Consider the following 18,880-nt stretch of genomic DNA (forward strand, 5'->3'; position numbering starts at 1 on the left):
ACCGCTTTAACCAACATATTACGCACAGAAGTATCTTCTAAACTGTTTTATAGTTTTTTTCCCACAAATCATCTCGACAAAATCTCATAGCTGCTCTTAATCTTTGTTCACGTACGTAAGGGATACGCCTCTTTTAACTCGAAGTGATAGGCTATTCTTGGTAGTGTACAAGGCCTGTTTTCAGTTGTTAAACGCCTGAAAACCTCAAAGGGAAGGTAGTTTACAAAGCCTGAGAAGTCGCCACACCCGTATTTCAGTCTGCCGAAAAGAAACCACCTCTTCACCTGTGCAGAAGTTTAATAGACTTCATTTCACGTAGATAGGTACACACACTTTCACAAAAGCAAAACAGGTGCTCGCCTTCGGCCGGCTGTGGGCGCGCGCCTTTTAAAAAGGTAGGCAAAAATCATGTGCCCACATGCCCTGTTTGCAGGCCCAGCCACAAATGAAGTCGTAATTTGTAGAGGGCGTGCACAATACTAAACAAAGAGGCGGGACATGTCACGAGATAATTAATGTAAACAAATATCTGCCAACCTTTCACGTGTGACACAAAGGAAGGTATCATTGTAGTTTGGTAGGGCGATTGGAGTAATGCCGTTTGAGTTTTGCTTCGTCATTCTTTGGATTCCATGACTCCTTCCGCGTATTCAACAAGACGAAAGGCGGAGAATGAAGTAAATCCATCACGACTGTGACCAGTGAAGATTGTACGTCGGTCCTTCAATCTTGCCCCGCTTTTTACTGTATTTATAAATCTGCAGTCACAGCACTTTGACAGTCTTGTGCCCAGACCTTTTCCTCGGGGGTGGCGCTTATCGATAGGAAATTATAAGCGCATCCCTCAGAAAGCACGAGACTAATGTCAAGTATTGTGACCAGATTTATAAACACAGTAAAAAACTTGACATAAATTTAAACTAATTTATTCTTATCGAGTCTACCAGTTGGGCACTGGAGGGTTTACACAGAAGGCAGAGCCTGTACGAGGTGCTTCACCACTAGCCCAGGGAACCTAAGCTAATTTAATTTTTAATCTTTCCATGGCTGCACTATGGCATGTCACTACTTTTTGTCACAGTTAACTCTACTTTAAAAGAATTTTCGTCTTCCTTCCTGACCACAGTTGCAAGGCTGGAAGCCAAACAAGGCAGCACACGGCCACCATTTTAGCTAAGCCACAATAACAAACTCACTAGTACTTGTATGTGCACTTTTTTTTACAGCTATTAGCTGGGATAGTCTTTCCATACTAGCCACATGTACATTTGTCACAGTAACATCTGCTTTTGGGACTGACCTGCTTTTTTGAACTAAGGTAAATGTCACAGTGTTTAACCAAGTAAACATGGTATGGCATATAAACATGATGTGTAACAACTATCAAATGGACTAAATCATGTACGTGAAGGCACTGGTCCATTAAAATGAAGTACATAATAACATAACTAGTACTGCATGAACCATGCATTATTGTAAGTGTATTACATGTTTGTACTACGTAATTGGAATTTTGCAAACATTTGCTATACTTCGTCCCTAGCAATGGAACAGACTTGTCTCTATTAGAGCACAGTGATGCTAGAAGCCTATGTCACAGAAATTGCGGTGCATCAAAATGGCCCAAATTAAAACTGTGTAGCAAATAAATGGCAGGCATTTTGGTGAATGGCATAATAACCCGTGAGATACCTTAGATTGTAGATGAGATTTGGAAAGAGCAGTGAATAGTAATTTAAATGAGTAGCTAGAAATAAATCAGAAGAAATTTAAGTGCATCATTTTAAAGTTGAAATTACTTTCTAGTTCTACAGCAACTATTTGTATGTTGAAGAGAATGATCAGTTTAACCAAGTAAATATGGTAGATGATCCCTGATGCCTGAATGAGGCTTTAATCAGTCCCTCTTGTACAGTCATACAGCTCAGGACTTTCTGTGACCATCCTATCCTATCAACAACTACATGATATGGTCCATAACACTCTGGCCAGTTACCTGCTATCAACATCAGATACCATATACATAACTTGGCAGGACTGTATGAGTCCTGCAGTCACTTAGTATGATGCTTATACTTCTGAAGTATGATGATCACACTAAGCAATCGCAGGAGTCATACCACCAGTATGAACTTCACACTTCTGAATTTACAGTGATTCTACTGTATTCAAACACATCAGCAATTCTTCTTTTGTGCTAGTATATAAAAATTCAAGATACTCAACACAGATCAATGTCATGATGAGGGACCTATCCAGATGTGTCTTCAGTGTCACATTGATAATTTTGTGATACAGAAACTCAAAACCACAATCGATTCCTCAATACAAGTGTATATAAACTTAAGGGTAAGATGTAGGGTATACCATTGGATAGTTTAGTTGACCATCTCTTACCTCTCTAGTAGGTAGAACAATTTTTGGAAAAAGTCTTTCATTACAGGCTTTTGTTACCAACAAGTCAAGAATACAAGAGGCAGAGGAGGTTGGACACCCACACGTGAGCGAATATATTTTGTATTGAAAGTTAAACCAAGCGTTCACGAAAGTTTTCACAAAATACCATTCGACAGTGCACTTCAAATTTAGTCTATTCAGCCAGTCTACCCCCATTTAACCCCACTACTCCAGGCACGTAAATCGCTTTTGAAACCTACGGGGATCACGTGTGTAAGCGTTTGCTGGGTGGAATCCATGTGTAATACTATAGGGATGCCTTGTGTACGTACAATAATTGTCGAAGAAAGCAATGTGCATGCTAAAAAAGCCTCTCAGGGTATGAAAAAGAAGAGCGGACGCCGCTAGCTTGGCCTCACAGAGAATAGAAAAGAGAATTAGAAACTCGCACACCACAGGGGCGGATCCAGGGGGGCTTTGGGGGCTGAAGCCCCCACCCCTTCATATTTAGGCTTTACTTGATCAATATGCTGAGTATTATAATGAAATTTTGTCTTAGCATAATTATATGATCACTAATAATACAAATAGTCATAAAACCACCTTATCAACATCTTTCCAAGGTATTATCAGTGGATTTATGCTAAAGTTTATGCAACAAGGACCCGGATCAGCACTGGAGGTGTACAAGATCGAGATACTCTAATAGAGCAGTCAGCTAACTACTCTAATAGAACATCCACTGGAAACATCATAGTGTTGATTCTGTTATGGAATTTTTCCAAATCTGTCTGTACCTATACATACAATAAAGTGTATTGGTCTGTTTAAAGGCTTCATTCATCTACTTGTGTAGTTAATATGTATGGCAATACTCAATTCAGGTACACAATTTCCATTGAAAATGCTCTCAGATTCAATCTTGTACTGTTCAAATTTCAAAATTTTCCACTTTCAACATTATTATTCTAACATGCACCTATTCACTGCTGTGCAATTGTGAGAGGGATGCATCATGTACTTGATTGTCTGTACCTACCCAAACTTTTCCATTAACAAAATGCTTCAGAGAGCCATACCTATAATCTAATGCAGTATATAAAATATCTACAGGTAGAAAATATTATGAATTTTATGTGGAAATGTCCCCAAATGCAGTATTTTAGCATATATTTTTCAAAATTTTCCTGGGGGCACATGCCCCCAGACCCCCCTAGTTCCAGCATGCAAAGCACACCTCTACCCAAGAGATAAGTACCTTGAGTTAGCCCCCCCTTTTATAAATCCTAGATCCGCCTCTGCACCCACCTTGCAATAAGAATTTGCTGTTCATCTTAAGAAGCAAAAGGTAACGTGGTGTAGGTATTGCAGTTGATTAATACTAGAAAACCTTATTTACTACTAAACAAAAACGAGAAGCCAACTTACCATGCTGTAATACAGCCTTGGGTTACAGGTTGGCTCCAGCATAGATAATATCTATGCCGGGCTCCAGTCTTTTATAGATTTGAGCGCCATAAATTTTAAATATTTATCACGTGAGTACCATTTCTTATATTGAGTTGACGAAAAGTTTTCGATTGTGGTTTTGAGTTTTATTTATAGGCGAAAACCTTGAGAATTCTTGAGATCTGGAACGTGACCTTGAGAAATTAGCACCTAATATAACCATGAGACCTTGAGAAGAGGCCCAAAACCTTGAGTCTCACGGTGAGAGTTGAGAGGTCTGGCAGCGTAGGTTTTGTTTGGTCAGCTTTTTATGATACCCTTGTGAGTTTATAGTCCTGTATTCTAGAATTGATTGTGGCTTTGAGTTGCCTGGAATCTTATCACATTACTTGTCACAAAGATTGTGTCAAAAATGATAGCCTCCTTGTGATTAACAAAATATGGTAACCAAAAGTTATGTACAATACAACATTTGAGTTAGACATAATATATATATATATACATAATAATAAGCTTTGGTTTGTTGGAAAGTATATCTTGCATGCCTGTCAAATTAACAAGCTTTTTATTAAAAATATTTAGCGGTAACATCAAGGCATGTCATGCTCTAATACCTGTATAGTCATAAGCATTCTGGAAGTACAGCCTTGCAACACTATTATTATATGCAGTATCGTAATACCAAGAGGCTACACTATACTCCAAGATTTGACATGTCATAGGTATTGCTTTTGCAAAATAACTAGACAGTTGATGATGTTTTGCCACATTTTCAAATGATTTGCATAAGATTCAAAGGTGGATTTAGGGGGGATACATGTAGAGTGCTGAAGCACCCCCTCTGAAATTTTTACAAGAGTGCAAGTTAGGAAGCTACTAGAAGTTACAGTATAGATGATTGCATTTCACTCATTTATGGGCAATGAAAAGAGCAAGAAGAACAACTAATCTCTTCTAAATAGGGATTCAAAAGTTCACTTTAGAAGTGTAATACTTATTAACTTAAAGCTGTTAAATATCAAAATACTCTAATAGAGCTGTCAACTACTCTAATAGAACATCCATCATTAAAACTATTCTATAAGACCAGTATATAAGCTGAAATTAAGCTTCTTCTTACTTACCTTTATGCACTACTATCTCACCAATCAATCATATGTGACAGACTGTAGTAATCAGTGATATTCCTTAGTTAGTGATTAGATGCATTGTTTGTACAGGCTCTTTTCATCTTATTTGTACTTAGTTAACTGTATTCATATGTTTTTGTGCAACCTGTTTTTCCCTCCCTTTGTTTTGTAATTAATTGCACTTATTTTCTCATGCATGTTTTGTACTGTTTAATTACTCTTTGTTCTGTAGTTGTGGTTTTATGGTTTTAAGTGTGTGTACATAAATACTGTGTGCTAGTTGTACTTGTTCAGTTGTTGTATGCTGCTGCTGTCTTTATAGACTATTAAAGTTATTACGACACCATCCTACTATAATACTAATTGCTTAAAGTTAATTATTTATAGCTGAATCATATAAAACATTTGTTTCAATAATTCCTGAAAATCTATGAAAGAAACTTGTGTATACTAGGGTATTCTGTTGTAGGCTACATCTGAGAGCTGTACCCTTACTTGCATGCTATGTTTATCTAAACCTCTATATTGATGTAGCACAAACACCATGTGACCACTTATCCCTTTACACAATGAATTGAAAGTGCATCCTCCAAAGGAAATGCTCTACAATAACTGCTTATCTTGCTTCAGTTGATGTTCAGGCAACCCAAGGCTCTTCTGAATCTCTTTAAACTTTCCATATGCCAATGTAGACCTCTTAAAATGGCCTATGATGCAGTGTTTACCATAAGTGATTCTAAAGGAGGAATTGACCTTCCCTGGTGAAAATGAAATCATAACTCTTTTAAGCAGTCGCAATATATATTCAGTTGGAATGGTTTATATACATTATTATTTAAGCTAACAAATTTAATATGATACAGTTTCTGGTGTTCACACTTCCCAGACTCTGGCCGGCCCCTTGAAATTCAACTTTAAGCTCAAACCGTACTACAGCATTTTTTGTGTAGTGTTCAGTAGTTAATAAAGGGTTAGTTGTGGCTTAATCCTATAGTATATCTCAACCTTTCTTCTTGCAAGTATACACTTTATACTTTCAAAGTTTAATCTTTACACTAAGGCCTTTTATACCAAGGTTATAAACTCTGACTGAGGCGTAAACTTTATACTTCCACTTCATAAGGAGTAACCTTTGTACTAAACTTCTGGAAATCTACTCAGTAAATTTACCGTATTGCGAAGAAAAGTACCCGAAAAAACATGAGCAAAGTCGATTCACTTTGTCTAGTGGTGGTGCCTTAAACATTAACATCCTATCATCCTTGAACATTATAACATTCCACCCCTTAGTTTAAACATTAACCTGTCTCTTACAGTCACCTTTAGGCTGAAACTTCCATAATTATTAAGAAGCTGGCTACATTATAGTCACTTTGTATGTGTAGTAATGACACAATGGGGAATTATTACAGTCAACAGTTTAGAGAGTCGACCTACCATGCCGTGACCTGTTCATACAGGTTAATTTTGCTGAACTGAGGAATTGATTGTGACTTTCTTCATAATACGTGCACAGTAGCTTGTATCACCACTCACTGCATCATGGTGTTAGATGATACCAACATGATTAATAAGGTAACTATTCAAATGGAGCATTTAGTGTTCCATTAAAGAATTTATGTCCAAAAGATGTGCAATAAATGATTTTTCTCAGTACATTCCGAAGATATAATTGTGGTTACTATTACTACACATCATCATTAGGGCTAAAACAAACGGTGCTGCAAATACTCAGGTACTCAATGGAGGATCCAGGATGGAGCATTTGGGGCAAATATCTCCCCTCCCTCTGTGGAAGAGCACTACTTCTTTTGATAGAAATACTATACATTTTGTCAGACCAAAATTTATATCAGTAATTCATGAAATTAGAGTTGTAGCTATATTACCCGAATTTATTACAAACTCACCTAAAACCACAGTTAAAATAACTGTCGAAGTGTCACCCAGCATCAGTAATTTGCTTTAGCATTTAAAATAGGCCGACGCCATGAATATTATGTTCATTTTTAAAGACTCGCCAAAATGATTGGAAAATATAAGAGCATCAAGAAATAATTATAAAGTGTCACACCCATTTTTACTCAACAGCTCAACAGCTAGACTTCGTGGGAGAATCTCTGTGTGGATCACCTTCCGCGTCAACTTCTGTTGTAGGTATAATACTGCTCGTAATGCTGTAGTTGTAAAGTGAATTTGGTGTCACAATTATGTACGAAAAAAGCGGGCTGACGATCGAAAATGACTCAGCAGTAATAGCTCGACAATACGGCATGCATAGGCTACGGCCCTGAGGCTGGTTTGCTTAGTTTATCAATAGGTTTTGGAAGGTTAAGTACTGGGGCAGAGCCTGTGCTAAGGTGGTTGCGACTAGGGCTGGCAAAAATCTTTCCATATTAATTTTGCTGTTGAAAAAGAATAGCTAGCCCAGGCCCAAAACTTTTTTTTTAACCCGGGCTTGATGGACTGCCCTTGCCTACCACCCCCAGCACATAAATGGCCTGTGCTGGACAAACCGGGACTTTCTTAGTCCACGGCAAACTGAGACTCTGCCCGAATCAGCTCCACAATTGGGGGAGTCTTAACATAGTGACCGATGGATGAGCGGGCTCCGCGGATGCATTGTATGGAGGACCGCAAGAGAGAAAAAGATAGACAGCACCTTAACCACCCCATGACAACAGAGTAATCATCGCCCCAATGAGACGTTCATCTAGAAGGGGTAGAAAGTCCAACCTAACTGTTACTTGATCTGTAGTCCATCCGCTGCTGATAGCTACTGGTATAGCGCCACAATATTAATATTATTGTTTTTATCTGCTCCAATCACACCAACTTGGTTGACGATGGTTAGCCATCATTTAAACTAAAAACCCTTGTTCTGCCCCAGCTAAGGCTGCATTAACTATTTAATATTTATATGTAAATCTCTTCAAAGCGGCTTCAACCATTCCAACAATTCTTTATGTATTTTTTCAGTTTGACAAAACTGGCTACCTATATCTGACCAACTGATGTGTTCAGCCAAGCATAACTTGATAATAAGGCTATAGCTACATACGTAGGCTTGATTTCTTCCCTACCTCAGCCCGAGACATGTTTCTTTGCCAAATGCAGCAGATACAATGCATGCATGGACTTAACTACGTCCTCCCATTTCTTTCTCCACTACCATATAGATGTTGATTTGCCATGGTTTTAATTTCTGTTGTGTGACTGGATTGAGTGCAGAAGTGCTTCTCGTAATGTTCTTGAAATAATTACTTCGCTTTTCAGAAATATAGCTAATAGAAGATAAGATAATATAATTAGAGGTGCACCAATATCGGGTTTGGTATTCGTACCGATATCGTGATATCACTGATATTGGAAATTGGTAAAAAGTTGACTTTTAGCAGATATTTCACTGAAGTATATAATTGAAGCATTGTTATACAATGGTTAAAGCATCGGTCTGAAGCTACAAGCCGACGTTCAAAGCATGGGATTTAAATCCCGATTATGTAAGTTTTTCTACATTTTTACAACCACTTTTTTCATTTCTTTTACAAAAAGGTTTCAGCAAACAGCTTTTAAGGTTTTTTGCCATATTTTTCACACTGGAAACCTGATACAGCTCACTACCACTACATATCGGTATCGGAATTGGTAACTTAGTAGCCAATATATCGGTTATCAGTATCCACACAAAAACAGCTAGCCAAGCTGGGAAAAAATGGTGCGGCTTTAAAAAGCCTGGGTGAAAGAAGTTGTGAAATCAAAGGGTGCAGCCATTTCTTGGCCGCCACCTTTGATTTCACAACTTTTTTTCACCCAGGCATTTTAAGGCCATACCATGTTTTCACAGCTTGGCTGTTTTTGTGTAGATTTCACTCCTTTTTGTACTTTAGAAGGCCCCAAAACCAGCCTATGGCTGACTTTGAGGTTTGTTTTTACTCACATTTCTTCTTTTCCATGTATTTGATGGTTATTGAAGACAGACTTATAAATGTATTTCATTGCATGATATTTGATAATATTATGTAATACTGTAATAGAATGCGCATTTTTTTGAGGACTTCTAATACAACATACATAGAATGTTCTAGAACAATCTAGTACTTCTATTGGTAAATCTATGAAATTACAAACATTTGATTATAAGCAGATTTCAACTAGAAATTTCATTTATAAAGCAGAAATTAAGTGAGGTGATCAACTGTGGTAGCAGTGGTTCAGTGGTAAAGGATGCAGGTGTTAGGTATGGAGGTCCCTGGTTCGGACTCTGGTAAGTTTTTTTTCAATTTTTTCGCACACATTTTTTACCCCGTGGTGGCTGCTCTCTTAGAGTATCTCGATTCTGCGATTTTATACTTGGTTGGTATAACTTTGTCACTGTCGCTCTATTGCTATTCAGACTATCACAAGGCACTGCTACGATGATCAGCCTATCTACACACCAATTTTCAATTTATTTCTATGCTTGGTTTACCCTGTAGCTGTGACAGAAGTTTGATTTTTTTTAACATGAATAAATGCTCATAACTCCTTGAATTTTACTCAGATTCACAACAAACTTGGTACTTGAATCCACCATTACATGTTCTTCATTTTTGTTAAAGATCGAGGCAGTCGAGTTACGCATTTGCATTTTATAGCAATTTTTGCAAAGTATGCGAAAAGAAATTGAAGACCCTGTATGGCATAAGAAGAAAAAAATTAAGAAATTAAACTTTTGAATGCCCATATCTCGCAAATGGCTTTTGCAAATTTAATCAAATTTGCTGTATGGTGTACCCTACTTGGGGGACAGGTATAATGCAAAAATGGTGTGCTTTGGAGAAGGGGCCATGGAGCTATGCACGCATGAAAAAGCTGTTTTCTTTCCTGTAAATATACTCATGGTGTGGTCGCCGGCTTTCTTGCCGCACACCACACTATTGTGTCTTGATATCGGTAAATTTCCATATCGGTGCACCTCTAAATAATTATAATATAAGACAATAGAATATAAGATACATAGGCATAGCAAAATATTTTTAAATATGGGGGCTCTAGACTCAGTTTGATACATACAACAGTGAAGACCCACCCCCCCCAAAAAAAAAAGAAGGTTGACGCTTGCTAAGAATGACTGCCCTCCACCAAATATACATTATAGAGTAGAAAACATCCATATCTACAACTTTGTGGTTTGCTACACAGCTTCTGTGAATATTGTGCCTGCTCTGTTAGAGTAATAGACTGCTCTATTAGAGTATCTTTTTACAGTTTACATTCAGAAAATTGCAAGGGGCGCTCTGCCACCCTTGATCCCCCTTCCCCCCACCCAGTTGCTATGCCTATAGATACTATAATATAAGGAAGAATGGCACTAGACCAATAATAAACAAGCATCCCAACTATCAGTTATTGAGTTGAGTCCATGAATAGAGCTTCCGATCTCATAGCACTGTATCTAAGGTGTAGCCATGTAGTAAACATCAACAGCTTTACTACAAGCATTAGGGAAACTAGAAATCTTACATATTGTTTGGGAACACAGGAATTCCTTAAAGGCAAAGAAACAAGGAGGGATATCTACACCTTTAGCTATACTAGTGGACATTTGCGGTCACATGCATGCACCTGTTAGCTGTAAAGCAATGATTAAAGTAGGGATTAAATTCCCACTAGTGTGTGTGGTAGCTGCAGGTGTAGCCTCCCTTGATTCATTGCATGTTATTTCCATGATCCCTGTAAAGTAGAATTTCTAGTTTTTCCTTACACTTGTTTGCTTACTTTTTGTGTAATAACATAATTCAATGCTGTAGAATCATGTTAAAGGAAAGAATGGCACCAGAGCCATTATAAATTGTATTTGTATGATCCGTACTGAAATGTAAGAAATCTATTTTTCCTTACACTTGTAGTAAATACTGTTAATATGTTGTACAAAGTTACATATACCATAGATACTATACTATGTGATTGGGAGTTGTATTCATGGACTCAATAATAATATTATATATGTGCTTTGTTACATATTCCTCATAGTTTTGCTAATTTACCTTTCAGTTTGTGAAGGGATACAAAAGTTTTAAAGTTTCATACCAACTTTTACTAAGGATTGTGAAGAACCAAGGTAAGTAGATGGGATGAAATATGAGTGAGTATCTCTACCAAGTTGTTTTGTAGTACAATGTTAATTTGACAACACAATAAAACTGTAGTGCGTTAATCTTTCCATTTCTTAAAAAAATAAAATAAAATTCTCTAAAGCCTGTCCAGGTGCAAAGTTCACATAATTTGTGGTGTTGCACCGATAATCGGATCGGCTATCGGTTAAACCATATATCAGCTTAAATTATACTTATCGGTATCGGTATCAGATCAAAAGACTCAACACTAGCCGATACGATATAAGTACACGTGATTTATGCAAGCGCCGCAACCGATTAATTGTCTATTGTTAATGCCCTAAAATGGCGGAAAGCATGAGGTCGAGCGCAAGCAACCCTAGCAATGCAGTAAACTCTAGCCGTGATTTGGGAAGAAAAACATCAGTTATTTGGGAATTCTTTACTGTTGATGAGGACAGCAAGTTTGCTATTTGTGATGAGTGTGAAGCGAAAGTTCCCAGAGGTGGCTCTACGACGAAGTCTTATACTACTACTAACCTTGTAAACCATTTAGTAAAAAGACACCCGGAAATCTACTCAAAATACCTGGAAAGGAAAACGGAAAAGGAGCCAAAGCAGCCAATGGAAACAAGAAAACGGGAACTACAACGACAACTTTCTTTAAGTGAAGTGCAAGACCGAAGTAAGGGCTGGGACATCAACGACCAGAGGGCACAACGAGTACACCGAAAAATAGGTGAGATGGTAGCGATTGACTGCCAGCCAATTTCAATGGTAGAGGATGTGGGATTCGGGCAAGTCTTGAAGTTGCTAGAACCACGCTACCAGTGCCCCAGTAGGAAATATTTTACTGAAACGATTATTCCAAAAATATACTCTGGAATGAAAGAGGAAGTTGTGAGGCTGATCAACAGTTGTGATGAAAGTTACTTGAGCTTTACAATGGATGCGTGGAGTTCAAGTGTGAATGATATGGCATTGCTTAGCCTTACAGCCCATTGGATTGATAGCCAGTTCAAGCGAGTTTCTGCTGTTTTGAATGCCCAATGCCTTACTGAAGCCCACACTGGAGAGTACATCGCTGCTCAGGTACTCAGCATGCTGGAAAAATGGCAAATAACATTGCAGAGGGTGCATTTAGTGATCACTGACAACGCCAGTAATATGGCTAAGGCCATGCGTGATGCTTCTCTACCACATTTTGGGTGTTTTGCACATTCTCTTCAGTTAGCAATCAATGATGGCTTACTATCTCAGAAATTAGTGAAAGATATCATTGCAATATGCAAGAGTATAGTTGGGCATTTTCACCGCTCGTCTGTTGCTTCTCATAATTTGAAAAGAATTCAAGAAAGCCTCAATATTCCACAACATAAATTGAAGCAGGATGTCCAAACAAGATGGAATTCCACATTTTACATGTTGACATCAGTCCAAGAGCAAAAGATGGCGTTAGCAGCATATGCTGCTGAAAATAGCAGTGTTCAACAGCTTTCATCTCACCAGTTGGATGTCATGAAAAGAGTTATTGAAATTTTATCTCCTGTGGAAGAGATCACTAGGTCTATATCTGCAGACCTTGCAGCTATTTCCATCGTCATACTGTACATACGTATACTTACCAGAGCACTTGAAAAAAACACTGATGACAGTGGCATTTGCACTATGAAAAGAGAACTGTTTCATTCGCTTAAACTACGTTTTAACAGAATTGAAGAAAACAAGCAGTTATCTCTTGCTACTTTCCTTGACCCTAGGTTTAAGGACAAATTCTTTTCAAGTAATATTGTTAAAGCAACAATTAAAGAAATTTTATTGGAAGAAATGTCCAAGCTTGACACTGGTTTGCTAGGTAACACTGAAATGGAGGGACCAACAAGGCCTAAGAGAGTTTGCCCACTAAAAAGTAGCATTCTGTTAGATGTATTTTCTGAAATTGTTGCTGATAGCAGTGAAGGCCTGCCCACATCTATTAGTGAAGTGGATAGGTACTTAAGTGTGCCTTTAATAGATTTCAAAACAGGTGACCCTTTTATGTGGTGGTCACAGCATTGTCAAGAATTTCCAATTCTTTCAAAACTAGCCCGACAATTCCTGTCTGCACCTGCGACTTCAGTGCCGTCTGAGCGACTGTTCTCTGCTGCAGGAGACCTACATGATGAAAAACGAAACAGGATTATGCCAGAATTATCAGAGGAGCTATTGTTCATACAAAACAATTTTGTTCTAGTTGGTACTACTTACAAGCAACATACCCTGTAGTTTACATTGTGTAAAGAACTATCAGTGATTCAGTCTAATACCTTTCAGTAACTGTAACAACACATATTGTTTGTGAGTTTATCAAAAGTTATTGAAGTGTTTTTTTATTATTTATGTATCATATCGGATCGGCTAGTGATATCGGCATCAATGCATTCTTATAAATCGGTTATCGGAATATTGGCTAAAATTCCATATCGGTGCAACACTAATAGTTTGTGGTGCTGATTCAGCCATTTCTATAGGTGTCCTCCTGATGACTGCTGTATACTTATGTTAAAGACATTAGAGCATGGAAACAGTGATAGCAATGCAGTCAATGTATTATTATAATGCAACCACCAAACTAATTACTTCTGGAACAACAGGTACACCAAACAAAGCTTCTGATCCTGTGTTATTAGTATCTGTTCGTATACCAACCTGCCAGAGTACTTAAGTATTTCTTATATACCTGTTATGGTTTTCTGAGTAACATATGCATAGCTATAATATGTATTTAAAAGAGTTTAGTCTGACAAAGCTGTATAATTGAATGAGTGTCATATTATTATTCCTTATGTGCATACAGCTTGTACTGACTTTAGCTAATACATCCATGAGATATATAAACACAATATATGATGGAGTATCAACAATTCACATACAAACATCACTGGAAACACTGGTTTTGTAGCAAGTGAAGGTGTCTGTAGTACTGAGGTAGCTGCTTTAGTGGCTTTACCCACCAATGTTTCCTGTTCAACTATTGCTGATTGTGTGCTAGCCTTACATTTACAATGAAGCAAAGTTGATTATGTACATATGCCAGTATAGCTTTGCCAGTGTGTCATCCAGATTTGATTTTCTGATTGATCCGAGATGCTTATAACCAACTTTATAAGGTCAAAGTCCTGAATGAGTATATCTTCAGAAGATTTGTGTGGTTGCACCTGTGACATCTTAATAACTGCAATAAGTATTAAACTAATTATTAAATGTTTTGTCATATTCGGTAACATGCAATATAATTACTATAATATGTAGTATACTAACTGCAGAGTCACACACACATAGCCACAATGGTACAATGATACTGCAGTAGTATTATTATGGTGTACCTTTATGTTTATTTCTGTAGTGATTGTAAGTGATGGCTGAACATACAAAGGGAAGGAAACCAACTGAAGTTAGTAGGCACAAATTGTGTTTTAACTCTTCTTGAAATAGATGTAACATAGTGCTGTAGTTGGTTCACATTCACTTGGGAACCTGCCAATGACAGTAATAACAAAGTGGTGAACAAATGGATTTGGTTTACACTACATACTAAATGTATGTATGGGATATATTTAGAGCCGAATGGCTTACAACGTACTTGTTCCTGTTCATACACATCTATTAAATGCAACTACACATGATCTTGAATTTGTAGCACTGCTTGACCCGCTAAAAATATTTCAACATCTTTTCATTCAAATTCCTGACACAATATTATCTACATTTTCACCATACACTTCCTATGGGGAAGCCACAAAGGTGCAGTATCCATTACAACCCTTTCCTGAACTTGTAATGGAGCCAAGCCACATGTGTCTGTTGCTGACACTTATACTGTCACCACCAATCATCTGGTTGGCTAAATGTTAGTTCTCTTGAAAATCCACTTTACATTTTTAGATATTTTTAGGATCCAGCTCAACTTGTACACACTGAATACAATATCTCAGTAGTGCAAGCACAACAAGCACAAAATTTGTTCTATCCAATAGACCAATATTTTTTTACCGACAAAAATGTGACATGTATTATAACGGATATTATGATGCGTGAGCATTGATGGGTTTAACTAGAAATGCATGTGACAGAATTTAGGCTCTGATTTCAAACATGGCTAGTCCTTGATAGCAGAAGTGCTAATTGTACTTTCATAGTGTGTTTAAACTCCATAAGGGATTCAAGTAAGAGTGTGTTTTTAATTGATTTATTTAATTTACTGTAGAACAGTTCTCCAAATATTACTAATAGTATTGTCTCAACAAAGTACATAACTATATTTACATATAATGCACATACAATGATAATACTGTTACAGTCTATAGAGATATAGGTGATTATACTGATTTTTTATTTAAAATGTTCATGTGATTGGAATCATGCAATATACATTTGTGTGTATGTGTGGTTATTGTAGGAGGAGAAGAGGTTACTAGATCAAGCTATAGAAAAGGGAGATGTCAATACTATCAGAAGTATCATAGTGGACAACAATGTTGATGTCAACTCTAACATAGCACCAGTAAGTTAGTAGTTAATTATATGGGCGTGATTAACAGAAATTTCATATACAGTGTATGGCTAGTAGGTCTATTGTAATAGTGCTTAGTATTGTCTTACTTAATACCGTTACAGTTATTGGTAAAGTCGATAGCTAATGTACATACTTTAAACCAAATTCAATAGCATAAGTGCAATGACATATTCATTGTTTTTATTTCCTTGATGCATAGTGTAGCTCTTGAATTACAGATAGTAGGATTATTTATGTAATTATGTACGTATATTGTATAAAGCAATAAGTGCCAGTTTTAGAAAAAAGGTAATTTAATGGCTTTCTCCTGCTTTGGTGAACATGATAATGTGTATACATACCATGGATTTTGCTGTTAGCACTTCCTTCATTGCAAAGTAGGTGCTTATTATTTTTAAAATTCTTGTACAGTACCTGACTTTGCCTTGTGTTGTATTAGTCTCTCGCCTAAACCCTTGTGCTATTTTTTCCATATTGCACTCGTGGCAGTACTTTAACTAGTATATATGTGTCATTAATATTGATGTGCTGTTTTGCTTTCAAATTATGAACATCACTGCCATCACACCTAATGGATACACAGATTGTAAGTTGCATATTATGGAGATATGTATATAAAAACTGTTATGCATCTAAATTAGTTAAACTTTAAAATCTTTGGCATGATACTTATAAGTGAACCTATGTATGCTGTAACAATGAGACTGTAGCTAGGAATTACAATGCTACATACAACTAATGTTTGTAAAATACTTTGAGGTTGCAGTTCTCTCTAGCCGAATTTATCAAGTCTTAGAACATCAACTTTCTTGTGCTTTCACAATTGCACATCATGTCATATTCTTGCATAAACAACTCAAAATTGTATTCAGCAAATGTTTTTACTAGATTGACTGGCCATATAGTGTTTGCAGATGTGAATGGGTATTAAATAAAACAAAACAGCTATGATTCCCTGTATGTCATATCCAGGGGCAGATCCAGGGGGGGAGTTCATAGAGTTCCATGGAACCCCATTTTGAAAGAGCCTCTCTTACTCGAGATACCCTAATAGAGCAGTCACAGTATTCTTAAGAGGAGAAGTGTAGCAAACTGCATGTGGAGTTATAAATAAGGAAATGTTGGTGAGGGTATCTATGGTGAGGGGCAGTTATTGTCAGCAGGCGATGACTTCTTCTTTTTTTTTTTTTTTTGGTCTTTGACTTACAGCTAGGCTGAAGTTGCAATTCCAGAGTGGAACCCCCATTTAAAAAGTCTGAATGTGCCCGTGATATCGGAATGCATTCATATCACATACATGTATATGTATGTAAAGTTAATTTGAATACAATGCACTCTTCATCTAGAGAACTAGTTAGTTATGTATTTAGATTGTTGCACACAAATGTCTGTGTATATACACGTCAGCAAAATTTATTTCATACACATAATGTGTAGCTACCCTGTATTTAGTCTTTGCTTCAATGTTGCGTATTTTCAATGAAATTTATATTGTAAAGATGGATAGCTACTGATTGTTATTGTTTTTGTGTTTCAATTTTGTATGTATACTTCCATCTCCTTTGATGATGGCACAGATTGTAAGTTACTAGCTCTTTGTATACATTGACATAACTTTGCATGGACCATATACACTGTATAGTACTTAATATTTAGTCTCTATTAATTTAATGAATATCATACAGTGCAGTATGTACTGTATATTAGGGATAATGAAGAACTGCATTTCCAGCTACAAATGTCACCCTAAAACCAGCCTCAATTTTCCTTCATCACAGCATGGCTGCATTGGTTCGACACAGCTAAGCCCAAAGATGTCAACCCTACTATAGAATTTTCAAAATGTTCCATTTTACAGAATTTTATGCCAAGTGACTGTTACCTACAACCAAGCATAACTGGATAAGGCCATGGGCTTGATGTCTTCACTTTTTGATGTTGTTTTGTCCTGAGATGAGCCTTTTCGCCAACCGCAATACGTACAATACACTCATCACCTTTGTCCTCCTTTGTGTTCCAGTTCTTTTTCTGACAATATCACAAGGTGTTGATTCTTGATAGCATGATGCAGCTTTCCTGTGGCTGTGTTGGTTATTATGCTTATTGCCCGTATTTTCCTTATCAACTGGAATGATTGCAGAGACACTTCTCGTACTGTTCTTAATTTGTAATACTGTGTAATGGGCTGAAATAGGTGAAGCAAAGTGTAATGGCCACTTCACCTTCGAGTCAACAATTGATAGCTGGGGTGTACGTTCAGAGAAAAATATTAACTCTGGCACCATCCTTTCTTGTAATGTGGTATGTGTGGGTTACCAGTCACCAAAAAGGTAAACACAAAAGTGTAAGGAATAGTTAGGAATTTTAAGTTCTATTAGGGATCATAGAAATAAACAGTAGGGAAACAAGGGAGGTCACCTACACCTGCAGATATACTGGAGGACTTTCAATCCCCAATTCAGTCATGGGTATAATATAGATTGCATTAGGGATTTAAAATGTCCCCTAGTATATCTGCAGGTGTAGGCGACATCCCTGGTGTTTATTTCTATTATCCCTAATGAAACTTAAAAATCCTGATTTTACCTTATACTTCTTAAAATATAAGTACCACTCAATTACCTGTGTATGATGAAATAAAGTTTCATTTTATTGTATATATTGGAGCCACTCTCATTTGGGAGCCTCGTGTATACAGGCAAGTCTGAGTATTACAACACAGCCACGAATTCAGTAATAACACTTAATGGAAAATGTTATATAATAAAGCATTGAAAAAGTGTGTAAGCAGGCCCGTAGCCAGGGGGGGTTCGGGGGGTTCTGAAGAACCGCCCTCTTGGAAAAAAGGTCCACAATTTCAGTAAAAGGTCCACAATTTTAGCAAAAAGGTCCACAATTTTAGTATACAAGTCCAAATTTTCAGGAGCAAAAGTCCATTAGCTACAGTTTACTAGATACCACTATAATAAGAGGCTAAATAAAATAAGTGCTCCGAGTAACTCATTCAGTGCTTGCATTAAATGCAATGCAAGATCGAGATACTCTAATAGAGCAGTCAACCACTCTAATAGAACAATCACTCTAATAGAACAGTCACAATTACATTTTCTTTTAAAAGCTACTTAATTTACATGTAGATTGTCTAAACCGAGCTTTCATTAAAATATAAGATTTTGGTGGACAAGCCCCTCCATGCAGAGTTCACGAATAGCATCCATGCTTCAACTCCATGCAATGTGTAAATTTCATTG

General features: G+C 37.1%; 1 long non-coding RNA gene across 1 annotated transcript; it reads left to right on the forward strand.

Annotated features, from left to right (window-relative positions):
• Positions 1 to 7,026: 7,026 nt before the first annotated feature.
• Positions 7,027 to 16,231, forward strand: LOC136246638 (uncharacterized). Its single transcript, XR_010696701.1, has 5 exons — positions 7,027 to 7,133; positions 11,013 to 11,079; positions 14,460 to 14,507; positions 15,513 to 15,617; positions 16,213 to 16,231. It is a non-coding gene; the product is annotated as an uncharacterized lncRNA (long non-coding RNA).
• Positions 16,232 to 18,880: the final 2,649 nt, after the last annotated feature.

This window comes from Dysidea avara, chromosome 2 (assembly GCF_963678975.1).
Source record: "Dysidea avara chromosome 2, odDysAvar1.4, whole genome shotgun sequence".
NCBI lineage: Eukaryota > Metazoa > Porifera > Demospongiae > Dictyoceratida > Dysideidae > Dysidea > Dysidea avara.